Raw genomic sequence first — 16,286 nt, forward strand, 5'->3', positions numbered from 1 at the left:
CTCATTTCTTTTCCTTATTTCAAAAGTAATACATGTTTATTACAGAAAATATTGAAAAGACAGATTATCAAAAAGAAGAAAATAAAATTACCCATACTGGCACCACACAGATAGAGGTGAACCACTTTGAATACTGTGGTATCATTTTTCCATTAAAGTCAAATCTTGACTTTGCCTTTCTGTCTACATTAGCTTGGTGATAAGAACCTGTTTACTAAGAAGCCATTTTGATCTTCTCACTCAATTGCTTTTTGTTTTGAAAATAGCATGGATGTTTCCAGTAGAGTTCGCCACTTCTTCCTCCAGGGGATCTTCCCAACCCAGGGATCAAACCTGTGTCTCCTGTGTCTCCTGCCTTTCAGGCAAATTCTTTACCCTCTGTGCCATTGGGGAAGCCCCTCAGACTTAAAGTGCTCAGAAATACAAAGAAAAACTAGTACAATAATAATATTTATCCACCTTGAATCGTAGTTCAGTGTTGAAATGTATGAGATAGTTTTATAAATTATCTGAGTAATAAAATACAAATCATAAATCTTTTATTCAGATCCTAGGCCATATCATACATAACATCAACCTAAAGTAAAATAGAGTAGTTAGCACTTCAGGAAGTAAAATTTGACAGAAATTAGAAAACTCATGTCGATACTATTTAAAAGTAACACTAACTGGCCCAGTAAAAGATGACTTTGCAGACACAATCAACACAATCAACAGGGAGTAAAACTTCAGTTTCTAAAACTGCTTGGTAAAGTTTTCATTGCCTAAAATTGCCAGAAGAATCAATTCTTACTAACAAAATGTATACCTGAAAAAAATTGTTTTTCTGTGGACTGTTTCCTTATGAGACTAATGTATTACCAATTTCATTTTTAGAAAATAAAATACAATGAGATGAAAAGAAACAAAAGCATAGAAACTAAAATCAAGACTCAAACAAAAATTCAGTAAATTAAGTAAATCTTCATTGTAAATTGTATTAAACTGTCCTGTTTATAATATTAATAAAATACTTATATTTGCTTAATTGGGCTACTATCAAAAAACACATTTTGATAAAAATCCATTAAAGTTGGTATAATTGGGTTAACATGTCCCCTAATAAACAGAGAGTGAAAAGGTTCTTTCTCAGAAGAGCATGAACAAAATGATGGGGTCATCATTTCATATGCTATTTGTTTCCCACTCACACTGGATTAAAATCATCAGTTGTACAATTCATTTGGTCTCTGATATTCATTAAAAATTATAAGTATTTAAAATATAACTATACAGCTAATATATTTCACCTTTAATCTTATTCTAGACTAGGAGACTTACTTAAAATACAGTTGTATACTTTCATCTTCAAAAAATTAAGAACCATTTACTAGCTTAAGAAAGAAATGTTCTTAAACTTCTGTATGCCCTGCTCTGCCCTCATTCTCATAACTTGTTACAAAGAAAAGCTCCATCATACTCCTGATACATGTTTTCCATTTATAACCATTCAAGTCTCCAGTCACACCTGAGCTCAAGTCTGGCTCTGCCATTAATTAGCAGCAGTATCTTTTAAGTCACTAAAACTATTTAGTTCAAAATTTCCTCAATTTTTAAATTGGGAGAATAATCTTATGTCCTTTGTGTTGCTGTATGAACCACAGAAATTATTCATAAAACTATTTAGCACTATACTTTGTTTATGGTACATAATGTAAAAATTGGAGAGTTATTACTATTGTTTTTGTATTTAGTAAAATTAAGATTAATTACTAAATCCATACAGTGCCCTACCTTTGAAATGGCTTTCAGTTAGAGACTTAAGAGTAAAGCAGCTGAGGTGTTAGGATAAAATATAAAACTTAAAGGCATATTTTGTAAAAGACACATAAAATGGCCATGCAATTACTGAAATGTTTGTATAAAGGTACAATAATATTTGTAATATATTGTGTACCTTTTTCAAAATGTATTAATAATGAATTGACTCCATTTAAGACGGTACAGAAAAATATCTTTTAAAAGATGATAGCTATAATGGAACAAAATACAACCTCCAATATGCTGATGTAGCATTCTCTATACCACTATAGGACAAGTGATGATAAAAGATTTATGCATGTTAGTACTGTGACTCATATGCATGAAGAACAAATCATATACTATCAAGATGTGTTCTCAAGATACTCTTCCTATATTTGGACTGCTAAATATATCCCTGTTTATTTATTTGCTATTACACATTCTCCATGGTAACTAATTCTAATTAATCTTCTCATGCTTATGTTTACTTAGATTCACACTAAAGAAAAACCTTAATCAAAAAAGGATGACATATTATTAAATTTAGGCTAAGAACATTGGAAAATAACATTTTAAATGTTTCCAAATGAATATGCAAATCATTCAGGAATAATTATTATGTAGTCTAAAATAAATTATGATTAAAATCAAGTAGAATAAAAGTAACAGAATACAAAGTTTTAAACCAATACAAGAAAAATCTTGTTTTCTGCAGTATTTGGACTTACCATGCAAGCATAATGTTAAGATGTATTTTACCAGTAATTTCTGTAAAATCACATGTATTTTTCAAAGAAATATGATGAAGCATAAATGGATTGGTTTTCTTTAAGATTTTTTGAAGGAAAAATTAGCAGAGTATCATCTAAAAAATGATGTTCAATTTTCTGGGTTATCTTCAAATGCAACCTCTAAAATTAGGTAGCTATAAAAGATATCAATGATATGTACAGATCTAATAAACATATGTCTAATATAAAAGTATGGCTATAATCAGGGCTACTGATCAATACTTACCTCTTACTGGGTAAAAGGTCAAAGAAATGGGAAAAAGAAACAGAAAGCAGAATACTTTTTTTCCAGCTAAGATCTTTTCAAATAGCTAGTAGATATAGTACATTTAAGCCTAAATATATTTAATACTGCTATATTTTTTTATCCTTAAGTTGATTTTCATGACATGACAATGCATATGTTGGTGACACAAATGCTTATGTAGCATTCTCAGCCTCTTCATTCTGCATGTTTATTGATTCCAAAGGCTGTCTAAAACTCAAGTTTCAACATATTCAGTTTCGTTTTAAAAGCAATATAGATCCTTTGATATTTGCAATTGTAGCATAATTCCAAAATAGTTCTCAGGATCTAAATTTTCTTCCATGCCCCAGATACATTTCAAAGAGTATTTCCTAATTATCTTTGGTGCCATACATATGCCTTTGCCCAAGGGGTCTCTCTCTAAGAATGGATATCATATTTGGCATAATATTTAATAACATACTCTCATTTCTTCAAGTCAAGTTAGTCTTAATATCAGAACATATTCCCTTTTATAAAATCATGTAGATTTCTGAATATATCAAAGCTTGCAATGGGATCAGGCTCATAATTTTCACTTTTTTGTGTGTCTTTTGAAGAAGTTTTGAGAAATACATGTAAATCAATTAGTGTTTTCTAAGCACCTGGTCAGGAAAAAGTAACATATGTTAGATCTGTGGAGAATGTGCACAAGTACATTCCCCCATACTGTTTGAGTCTTTAAGTGAGGTATTTGTTTGTATGTGAGTGTTCTGTGTGGGTGTACATTTGTCTGTGGTGGGGAGCATTGAAGGTAATGGTAAGATACGGGCCCAGGAAAAATTCAGCTGCAGCAGTCCAAGGTAGACTAGAAGGAAATGTCCAACATGTGTGTTATCTTGGCCGTATGAGTTCTGGGAATTCAAATAAGAAGTTGAGTAAAGAGAGTTGTTCACATCTGAACTAGACATTGATGAAGAAACAGGAAGGATTTAAGAAAGCAGGGAGGATGATCAGCTTAAGCATATAAAAAGGAGGAGGATTTACTTTTCACATATTAGATTCAGATACTCAGACATGTTGGCTTTGTTCTCTTCCCCCCCATGAAAGTGAAATAGTTGCCTGCAGGACAGTATCTACATTGAGAGGCTTAAGACTGTAGGGAAAAGAATGTCTCTCTCTTGAAAAATCATCATACATCTAGACAAGAATTAGCTGTGATTGTGTCACGTGTCTATCTTGAGACTAATAACTATAGATGGAGAATATTACGCTTTGATTGCCCTGGACTGAATCATATGGTACCTAGAAGACAAAAGTGGGCTCAGACCCATCCAAACACCCTCTTCCAAAAGAAGGGAGAATAAATGCTCATGACAGAAATAATAAATTATCCAATACGCAAAGGCTCATATGTAATCAGTTAACACATTTGTTTTCAGAAACTTACAGGATAGGTTGGCATAATTAAACTACCAGCCTTTTACAGATTGTGCCACTGATGTTTATTTACGTACTGAAGTCACTCAGTTGTGCCCAACTCTTTGCAACCCCATGGACTGTAGCCTACCAGGCTCCTCAGTCCATGGAATCTTCCGAGCAAGAGTACTGGAGTGCGTTGCCATATCCTTCTCCTTACTTACATAAGGTTCCTATTAATATGTTTGGTGTTATATATAGGGTTAATAATCACTTTTGCATACTGTTCATGGGGTTCTCAAGGCAAGAATACTGAAGTGGTTTGCATTCCCTTGTCCAGTGGACCACATTTTGTCAGAACGCTCCACCGTGACCTGTCTGTCTTGGGTGGCCCTACCCTTGTAGGGCCATGGCTCATAGTTTCATTGAGTCAGACAAGGCTGTGGTCCCTGTGATCAGATTGGTTAGTTTCCTGTCATTGTGGTTTTCAGTCTGTCTGCCCTCTGATGGAGAAGGGTAAGAGGCTTATGGAAGCTTCCTGATGGGAGAGACTGAGGGGGAAATTGGGACTTGTTCTGATGGGCAGGGCCATGTTAAGTAAACCTTTAATCCAATTTCCTGTTGATGGGTAGGGTTGTGTTCCCTCCCTGTTATTTACCTGGGGCCAAACTGTGGAAGTGAGAAATAGATGGAAGGGACTAGATTTGATAGACAGAATGCCTGATGAACTATGGTCAGAGGTTCATGACATTGTACAGGAGACAGGGAGCAAGACCATCCCCAAGAAAAAGGAATGCAAAAAAGCAAAATGGCTGTCTGAGGAGGCCTTACAAATAGCTGTGAAAAGAAGAGAAGCAAAAAGCAAAGGAGAAAAGGAAAGATATACCCATTTGAACACAGAGTTCCAAAGAATAGCAAGAAGGTATAAGAAAGCCTTCCTCAGTGATCAGTGTAAAGAAATAGAGGAAAACAATAGAATGGGAAAGACTAGAGATCTCTTCAAGAAAATTAGAGATACCAAGGGAATATTTCATGCAAAGTTGGGCTTAAAGGACAGAAATGGTATGGACCTGACAGAAGCAGGAGATATTAAGAAGAGGTGGCAAGAATACACAGGAGAACTATACAAAAAAGATCTTCATGACCCAGATAATCATGGTGGTGTGATCACTCACCTAGAGCCAGACATCCTGGAATGTGAAGTCGAATGGGCCTTAGGAAGCATCACTATGAACAAAGCTAATGGAGGTGATGAAATTCTAGATGAGCTATTTCACCTGAAAGATGATGCTGTGAAAGTATTGCTCTCAATATGCCAGCAAATCTGGAAAACTCAGCAGTGGCCACAGGACTGGAAAAGGTCAGTTTTCACTCTAATCCCAAAGAAAAGCAATGCCAAAGAATGCTCAAACTACTGCACAATTGCACTCATCTCAGACGCCAGGAAAGTAATGCTCAAAATTCTCCAAGCCAGGCTTCAGCAATATGTGAACCGTGAACTTCCAGATGTTCAAGCTGGTTTTAGAAAAGGCAGAGGAACCAGAGATCAAATTGCCAACATCTGCTGGATCATGGAAAAAAAGCTAGAGTTCCAGAAAAACATCTATTTCCACTTTATTGGCTATGCCAAAGCCTTTGACTGTGTGGATCACAATAAACTGTGGAAAATTCTGAAAGAGATGGGAATACAAGACCAGCTGACCTGTCTTGAGAAATCTGTATGCAGGTCAGGAAGCAACAATTAGAACTGGACATGGAACAACACACTGGTTCCAAATAGGAAAAGGAGTGTGTCAAGGCTATATATTGTCACCCTGCTTATTTAACTTCTATGCAGAGTACATCATGCGAAATGCTGGGCTGTATGAAGCACAAGCTGGAATCAAGATTGCCAGGAGAAATATCAATAACCTCAGATATACAGATGACACCACCCTTATAGTAGAAAGTGAAGAAGAACTAAAGAGCCCTTTGATGAAAGTGAAAGAGGAGAGCAAAAAAGTTGTCTTAAAACTCAACATTCAGAAAACAAAGATCATGGCATCTGGGTCCATCACTTCATGGCAAATAGATGGAGGAACAGTGGAAACAGTGACTGACTATTTTGGGGGGCTCCAAAATCACTGCGGATGGTGACTGCAGCCATGGAATAAAAAGACACTTGCTTCTTGGAAGACAAGTTATGACCAATCTAGATAGCATATCAAAAAGCAGAAACATTACTTTGACAACAAAGGTCCATCTAATCAAAGCTATGGTTTTTCCAGTAGTCATGCATGAATGTGAGAGCTGGACTATAAAGAAAGCTGAGCCAACCTAAACAGCATATCAAAAAGCAGAGACAATACTTTGCCAACAAAGGTCCATCTAATCAAAGCTATGGTATTTCCAGTAGTCATGCATGAATGTGAGAGCTGGACTATAAAGAAAGCTGAGTACTGAATAATTGATGCTTTTGAACTGTGGTGTTAGAGAAGACTCTTGAGAGTCCCTTGGACTGCAAGGAGATCCAACCAGTCCATCCTGAGGGAAATCAGCCCTGAATATTCATTGGAAGGACTGATGCTGAGGCTGAAACTCCAATATTTTGACCACCTGATGCAAAGAATAGACTCATTTGAAAAGACCCTGATGCTGGGAAAGATTGAGGGCGGGAGGAGAAGGGGACGCCAGAGGATGACATGATTGGATGGCATCACTGACTCAATGGACATGAGTTTGAGTAATCTCTGGGAGTTGGTGATGGACAGGGAGGCCTGGTGTGCTGCAGTCCGTGGGGTGGCAAATAGTTGGACATGAGTAAGCGACTGAACTGAAATGAACTGAAACTATGTGGAGGTAATGAAGATAATGGCGACCTCCTTCAAAAGGTCCTATGCTTACACTGCTACACTTGGTGTCCCCAGCCCTGCAGCAGGCCACTGCTGATCCATGCCTTGCTGGAGACTTCTGGACACTTTCAGGCAAGTCTGGATCATTCTCTTGTGGGGTCACTGCTCCTTTCTCCTGGGTCCTGGTGCACAGAGTGTTGTGTTTGTGCCTGCCAAGAGTTTGTTTCCCAGTCCTGTTCAAGTTCTGCTGGCTCAATGGTGGGGTTAGTGGCGACCTCCTCCAAGAGGGCTTATACCATACCCAGGGCTGCTGCCCCCAGAGCCCCTGCCCCTGCGGCAGTCCACTGCTGACCCGTCCCTCCACAGACGGCACTCAGACACAGTTCTGTCTCAGTCTCTGTTGGGTCCCTGGGTCCTCGTGCACACAGATTTGTTTGAGCCCTCTGAGCATTTCTGGTAGGTATGGGGTTTGACTCTAAATGCAATTTTGTCCCTCCTACTATCTAGCTGGGGCTTGTCCTCTAGCTGGATAAGGGGATCTCCTCACAGTCACTCAAGCACCGCAGAGCCGCTGCTTCAGTGCCTACCGTCTTGCTGGGGCTTCTCTGCCCTTGGATGTGGGGTATCTCCTCACTGTCACTCCCGTGCCATGCAGCCACCGCTGCCATCATCATCGTGATGGTTGGATGGCATCACTGACTCAATGGATATGAGTTTGGGTAAACTCTGGGAGTTGGTGATGGACAGGTAGGCCTTGTGTGCTACAGTCCATGGGGTCACAAATAGTTGGACACAACTGAGCCACTGAACTGAACTGTTAGCTAGGACTCTCATCTTGTCAAATTACTACCGTTTTCTTTTTGTGGAGAGAACACTTATGATTTACTTTTAACAAGTTTCAGCTATATTGTATAGTATTGTTAACCATAATCACAATGCTGTGCACTAGATCCTCAGAATTTGTTCATTTTCTAACTGGAAGTTTTTATTCTTTAACTAACACTCCCCATTTCTCCCATTCTCCAACCAGCAATAATCACCATTCTACTCTGTATTGCTACAAATTTAGCTTTTTTAGATTTCCCATATTTTGATATCCTGTAGGACTGTGCATCACTGCCTTGCAACTAATCAGGGCCTTCCCAGGAAGCGCTAGTGGTAAAGGACTCGAATGCCAATGTAGGAGACTAAGAGACCTGGATTCAATCCCTGAATCAGATCTCCTGGAGAAGGAAGTGGCAACCTACTAGAATATTCTTGCTTGGCAAATGCCATGGACACAGGAGCCTGGCAGGCTGCAGTCCTGAGTCGGACATGACTTGCAACTAAATCCAACTCTAATTTTTAGGCTGTCTATAAGTTTCTAACATCTCTCATGTTATCCTGTTTTCCTCTTTGGAAATTACCAGTTTTTCCCTTTACAGTTTATTTTAGTTAGAGCTTCTGAAGAACAGTGCATTCCTTATCAATGATATCCTCTTTCTACTGTATTAATAAATATGTGAGATGATGGATATGTTAATTAACTCAGTAGGGAGGAAGCTTTTCACAGTGTATACATAAAATATCATATTATATACTTAAAATACTTTATAATTTATCTTTCAATTATACCTTCATAAAGAAAAATAATTTTTTTCAAATATTTTAAAGAAATTATACAACACACAAGTAGAAAAGCATTCCTATAATTTCAATAAAGAAACTAGCTATTGAGATAAATTTAGTAACCTAGAAATATTAGTTATAAGGTAGTATAATATTGTTACATTTTATTAATAACTTTGATTATTCATATTGAAAGGTTACCACATGCAATACATTCATTATATATGAGGCAAGCAAAGATGCCGCCAAAAACTCCAGTATGCTGACATGACCCAATTTACTCAAGGTCACTCAACCAATCTATGTAAAAATCAGAAATGAACTACAGCTCATCATGAAGCCCTCATTTCACTAGACTATTGTCTCATAGAACTGGGTGGCATTCATCATGATGACACATTAGCCATAGGCTGGACCAACGAAGTGTGACATCTATAGTAAAAGAAAAGTAGTGAATAAGAAAAAAAGTCCATTTATTCAAGTTAAAGAGTATTCCTCTCCTACAGTAACTCCAAATTTACCTCTATGCTTATTTCATCCCATAGGCCTAGTAGACTAAGTGGGAACAAGATGGAAGAACAATATTGGGGGAAAGAAAGCATCTAGAGTGACATATTTGACTCCATTCCTTCTTGTTCAGTACCCTGACAGAATGTTTGTTCAACACTGACCAAATGTATTTTATAAAGCCATTTTCTCAGCACTCATTGATTCTCTTTAATTAACATGAATAAAATGCATTTTCAGAGAAAGAAATGTATAAAAGGTATTAAAATCTGACTTATTATCCTCTAATATTGCTCACAACCTCACTTATGACATTACCTATCTGCAAAAATCAAATGCAAATTTATTACAATGGATGTATATTTCACAGCTCTCAATATTTAAATGTTTGAAAAGTAATTGCATTTTTCAACAGTTGCTTGGAGGATGTAAAATACTTCTCTTTTTGACCTTTACTTGTAGGAAAGTAACTTCATTATTACTTCATTTATAATAGACTGCCTCTACAAACATTTATTTTGACATTATATAATCTGAAATATTTTTATAAATAAATGAAAAGCATTTTTCTTCTTGGATCCCTTTCTATAATCTGTAAGTGTGGACAACATATAAACACATACACACACATGCACTATACACATACTCCCCAGAATGAAAAAGTTAAATAAATATTTGAAAATACAGACAAAATTTTTCTAAATCTTCTTTAATTTTAGGTTGATTCTTTTCATCATTTGGTAGCTCATCTTTATATGCATTGCCTTCATCAAAACATTGTGTAGTATAGTATCTGTCTAGTACTCGAAAGCAAATAATTGTTTTTTTTCCCTTGTGCCTATCCTACCCTTTAATTTATTAATACAGAAGGAAATTACAACTATTTTTAGGTCTTTCATACTATTAGCTCATTTTGAATTAAAATTCCTACATCTCATCTACCTTTCTTTTAATGAGTAAACTTGTGAATTTCCTTTTGGCATACAAGCATATATTTGTATTATCAGTTAACATATTTTTTTCTTAAAATGGTCAGTTATTTTTTGTATCTGATTCTCCATCATTATTGTTTCTTTATAATACCTGTCACACCAAGATTAAATAGGCAAGCTATCAGTGACCTCAGTCCAAGTCAGTAATAAAATTTGGAATGTTCCTGAGCCAAAGAAAATGCCATAACATTTCAAGCTGACATTGACATACATCCATCACTTAAAGTCTATGAATTCATGCTTTTTTATCATCAGATATGAAATATTTCTATACCTGTTCCAATAATAGTTCTTGGAACTCTATCAAATGCCTTACTGAAATGCAGCAGCTCTGTGACTTCCATCTATAAGACTTAGGTATTGGGACAGGTACAACAAATAGAATATTCACTTAGATTACAATAAATAATTTAAAATTCATGACTATTGCAGTATATTTTACACTAATTCTAAGCAATATTATGAAAAAAAATTACCACATATCCTTTTTAGAATCTCTTCACCATCATACTTTTCTACATCACCCACTTAGGTCCATATTTCTATGCCTCATTCTGTTGGCACCAGAATTTTAGAGTTGATGGTTTAGTTAAGTTTTAAGAAATAGAGATTCTAGGGTTAATAAGTTGAATGCTTTTAATTTTCTAAAAGGCTACAAATAAACCTATTCATTTAATGGATAATATTTTTATAAAAATCATGAACATAAGAACTTTAAAAAAGTAAATAAATTTATCTTTATGAAAAGTGACCAGATACATTTATTTATTTATTTTCACTAGCTGAGAAAATATTTCCACACACCATCTTTTGGGAACCACTGATTAGACCTTAGAGCCCATCAATTGAAAAGAAAGATTCCAGGTACTCAGTATACATACAGAACAAAATGCTTCATCAGGAAGTGTGGTAGGTGCTAGAGAGAGAGAGAATTTCTTAAGGTGTGCTTGATTGAAGGTAACAGACAGGCAAGTAGGCAATCAATTGTCATGTAGACTGATGGTGAGTGTTATGACAGCAACAACAAAGGGAGCTATAGGAACATACTTGAGTGAGGGCTTCCATACTGATCTTGAACAAGCCAGAGAACCCTTCCCAGAGAGACTGAGGGCTTCATAATGATGATAATGAAAATGACTAGGGCTTCCCTGGTAGCTCAGCTGGTAAAGAATCCACCTGCATAGCAGGAGATCCTGGTTTGATTTCTTGGTTGGGAAGATGTGCTGGAGAAGGGATGGGCAACCCACTCCAATATTCTTGGGCTTCCCTGGTGGCTCAGATGGTAAAGAACCCACCTGCAATGCAGGAGACCTGGGTTCAATCCCTGGGTTGGGAAGATACCTCGGAGGAGAGCATGGCAACCCACTCCAGTATTCTTGCCTGGAGAATGCCCATGGACAGAGGAGCCTGGCGGGCCACAGTTCTTGGGGTCCCAAAGAGTCAGACACAACTGAGTGACTAAGCACAGCACATGATAATGATGATAATAGAGAGCAATAAGGAAGGAGGGAAAAGATACTGAGACAGGAAGGTTGTCCAGATATTGGGAACAAATAGAGGGCAGGCATTGAGAAGAAAAACTGGAATTTTATAGTAACTACAATTAACTGAGAATAAAGCACAAAATCCAAGGATAAGATTCATGAAACATGAAAATAGAGATACTATCTGTTGAGTATTCTCTATATTCTATTGAGAACAACAATGCCTATTTCCTATTTTGTTTCTATTTGGGGTTTTACAGCCATTATTTATTCAAATTAATTTAGTCTTTTTATATTTAACAAATACTTTTAAAAGTGCTTACATGTACCAGACTGTTCAAGTCAGAGAGGGACAGAGAGAAAGAAGGAAGGAGAGAGGGAGACTAATTTAATTCTCAAAACATCAATGAGGTACCCTTTTTATTATTTCCTTAGTATTTATGGGGAAGTTCAGTTCAGTCGCTCAGTGGGGAAACCATTGCACAGATAGGCTCCATGACTTGCTCAAGTGATGCAGGTGGCGAGTAGCAGAACTTGGCTTCAAATCCAGTGTGGCTCCAAAATCTATGGTCTCAAACATTGTATTATGCCATAGAGAATAAATAATATTTCTATTTTGAAATTGAGGAACTCAGTCAAAAACCTTGCCCAAGACTACTAGGACCAGAACTTTATCTACCGTATCTCAGCTTCTGTTTTTTACAACTACAAGACAATCAGAAGCCAAGCTGTCACTGTTCATGTCTCAACTGCTGCTTGTTAACTGCTATTTATTAACTGTGTCACAACTGAATAGATTCTTGGCCTTCCTGTGTATCAGTTTATTCATCTATAAAAATTCAGTAGTAAAATTCTTGCTGTATAGTGCTGCTGGGAATAAAGGAATTATTTCTTCTAAAATATAGTACTTTAGGAGACAGCACAATTAATGATGCTCAATAAGAATCATGTATTATAATTTTTATACTGCTTCCTGATCACACCAGACTGAAATAATTCATAATGATCAAACAGAGTTTTGCAGAGGTGTGTGCAAAGAGAAAGACTATTTGTTTTATAAAGCCACACCTGACAAGATTAAATAAGCAAAATTATCTTGTGGCTTTCTAGAGCATAAATTGGAATGTTAATCATTTTAATATTAAATTAATTATTACTTTAAAATTTGTTTCATTGTTATTTGAATGGTAGAAAAAGGACATACAGATATTAGTTTTAGGTAGTGGGGATATTAAAGAGATTCCCTGTCTTTTATTGTAAAGAATATAATCAATCTGATTTTGGTATTGACTGTCTGGCGATTTCCATGTGTAGAGTCATCTCTTGTGTTTTTGGAAAAGGGTGTTTGCTATGACCAGTGCATTCTCTCGGCTAAACTCTGTTAGCCTTTGCCCTGCTTCATTTTGTTCTTCAAGGCCAAATTTGCCTGTTACTCCAAGTATCTCTTGACTTCTTACTTTTACATTCCAGTCCCCTATGACAAAAAGGACATCTTTTGGGGGTGTTAGTTCTAGATGGTCTTGTAGCTCTTCATAGAACCATTCAGCTTCTTCAGCATTAGTGGTTGGGGCATAGACTTGGATTACTGTGATACTGAATGGTTTGCCTTGGAAATGAACAGAGATCATTCTGTCATTTTGGATATTGCATCCAAGTACTGCATTTCAGACTCTTCTGTTGACTACGAGAGCTACTCCATTTTCTAAGGGATTTTTGCCCACAGTAGTAGATATAATGGTCATCTGAATTAAATTCACCTCAGCAGTAGCCACAGAACTGGAAAAGGTCAGTTTTCATTCCAACCCCAAAGAAAGGCAATGCCCAAAAATGTTCAAACTACTGCACAGCTGCCTTCATCTCACAGGCTAGCAAAATAACACTCAAAATTCTCCAAGCTAGGCTTCAACAGTACATGAACTGTGAAATTCCAGATGTTCTAGCTGGATTTAGAAAAGGCAGAAGGAACCAGAGATCAAATTGCCAATATCCATTGGATCGTAGAAAAAGCAAGAGAGTTACAGATAAACAACTACTTCTGCTTTATTAACTACACCAAAGCCTTTGACTATGTGGATCACAACAAACTGTGGAGAATTCTTCAATAGATGGGGATACCAGACCACCTTACCTGCCTCCTGAGAAATCTGTATGCAGGTCAAGAAACAACAGTTAGAACTGGACATGGAACAATGGACTGGTTCCAAATTGAGAAAGGAGTACGTCAAGGCTATATATTGTCACCCTGCTTATTTAACTTATATGCAGAGTACATCATGCGAAATGCCAGGCTGAATGAAGCACATGCTGGAATCAAGATTGCCGGGAGAAATATCAGCAACATCATATAAGCAGGTGACACCACCTTTATGGCAGAAAGCAAAGGAGCACTAAAGACCCTCTCGATGAAAGTGAAAGAGGAGAGTGAAAAAGTGGCTTAAAGCTCAACATTAAAAAAAGCAAGATCATGGCATCTGGTCCCATCACTTCATGGCAAATAGATGGGTAAACAATGGAAACAGTGACAGACTTTAATTTCTTGGGCTCCAAAATCACTGCAGGTGGTGACTGCAGCCATGAAATTAAAAGATGCTTGCACATTGGAAGAAATGCTATGACCAACCTAGACAGCGTATTAAAAAGCAGAGACAGATGACATGATCCTCTACATAGAAAACCCTAAAGACTCTACCAGAAAATTACTAGAGCTAATCAATGAATACAGTAAAGTTGCAGGACATAAAATTAACACACAGAAATCTCTTGCATTCCTATACACTAACAATGAGAAAACAGAAAGAGAAATTAAGGAAACAATACCATTCACCATTGCAACAAAAAGAATAAAATACTTAGGAGTATACCTACCTAAAGAAACAAAAGACCTATACATAGAAAACTATAAAACACTGATGAAAGAAATCAAAGAGGACACAAGCAGATGGAGAAATATACCATGTTCATGGATTGGAAGAATCAATATTGTCAAAATGGCTATACTACCCAAAGCAATCTATAGATTCAATGCAATCCCTATCAAACTACCAACAGTATTTTTCACAGAACTAGAACAAATAATTTCACAATTTGTATGGAAATACAAAAAACCTCGAATAGCCAAAGTAATCCTGAGAAAGAAGAATGGAACTGGAGGAATCAATCTGCCTGACTTCAGACTCTACTACAAAGCCACAGTCATCAAGACAGTATGGTACTGGCACAAAGACAGAAATATAGATCAATGGAACAGAATAGAAAGCCCAGAGATAAGTCCACGAACCTATGGTCACCTTATCTTCGACAAAGGAGGCAAGGATATACAATGGAAAAAAGATAACCTCTTTAACAAGTGGTGCTGGGAAAACTGGTCAACCACCTGTAAAAGAATGAAACTAGAACACTTTCTAACACCATACACAAAAATAAACTCAAAATGGATTAAAGATCTAAATGTAAGACCAGAAACTATCAAACTCCTAGAGGAGAACATAGGCAAAACACTCTCCGACATAAATCACAGCAGGATCCTCTATGACCCACATCCCAGAATTTTAGAAACAAAAGCAAAAATAAACAAATGGGACCTAATGAAACTTAAAAGCTTTTGCACAACAAAGGAAACTATAAGCAAGGTGAAAAGACAGCCCTCAGATTGGGAGAAAATAATAGCAAATGAAGCAACAGACAAAGGATTAATCTCAAAAATATACAAGCAACTCCTCCAGCTCAACTCCAGAAAAATAAATGACCCAATCCAAAAATGGGCCAAAGAACTCAACAGACATTTCTCCAAGGAAGACATACAGATGGCTAACAAACACATGAAAAGATGCTCAACATCACTCATTATCAGAGAAATGCAAATCAAAACCACAATGAGGTACCTTTATACGCCAGTCAGGATGGCTGCTATCCAAAAGTCTACAAGCAATAAATGCTGGAGAGGGTGTGGAGAAAAGGGAACCCTCTTACACTGTTGGTGGGAATGCAAATTAGTACAGCCACTATGGAAAACAGTGTGGAGATTTCTTAAAAAGCTGGAAATAGAACTGCCATATGACCCAGCAATCCCACTTCTGGGCATACACACCAAGGAAACCAGATCTGAAAGAGCCACATGCACCCCAATGTTCATCGCAGCACTGTTTATAATAGCCAGGACATGGAAGCAACCCAGATGCCCATCAGCAGACAAATGGATGAGGAAGCTGTGGTACATATACACCATGGAATATTACTCAGCCATTAAAAAGAATTCATTTGAATCAGTTCTAATGAGATGGATGAAACTGGAGCCCATTATACAGAGCAAAGTAAGCCAGAAAGATAAAGACCAATACAGTATACTAACACATATATATGGACTTTAGAAAGATGGTAATGATAACCCTATATGCAAAACAGAAAAAGAGACTCAGATGTATGGAACAGACTTGTGGACTCTGGTAGAAGGCGAGGGTGGGATGTTTCAGGAGAACAGCATTGAAACATGTATATTATCTAGGGTGAAACGGATAACCAGCTCAGGTTGGGTACATGAGACAAGTGCTCGGGCCTGGTGCACTGGGAAGACCCAGAGGGATTGGGTGGAGAGGGAGGTGGGAGGGGGGACTGGGATGGGGAATACATGTAAATCCATGGCTAATTCA

The sequence above is a fragment of the Odocoileus virginianus genome, chromosome 3, assembly GCF_023699985.2.
Source record: "Odocoileus virginianus isolate 20LAN1187 ecotype Illinois chromosome 3, Ovbor_1.2, whole genome shotgun sequence".
Taxonomy (NCBI): domain Eukaryota; kingdom Metazoa; phylum Chordata; class Mammalia; order Artiodactyla; family Cervidae; genus Odocoileus; species Odocoileus virginianus.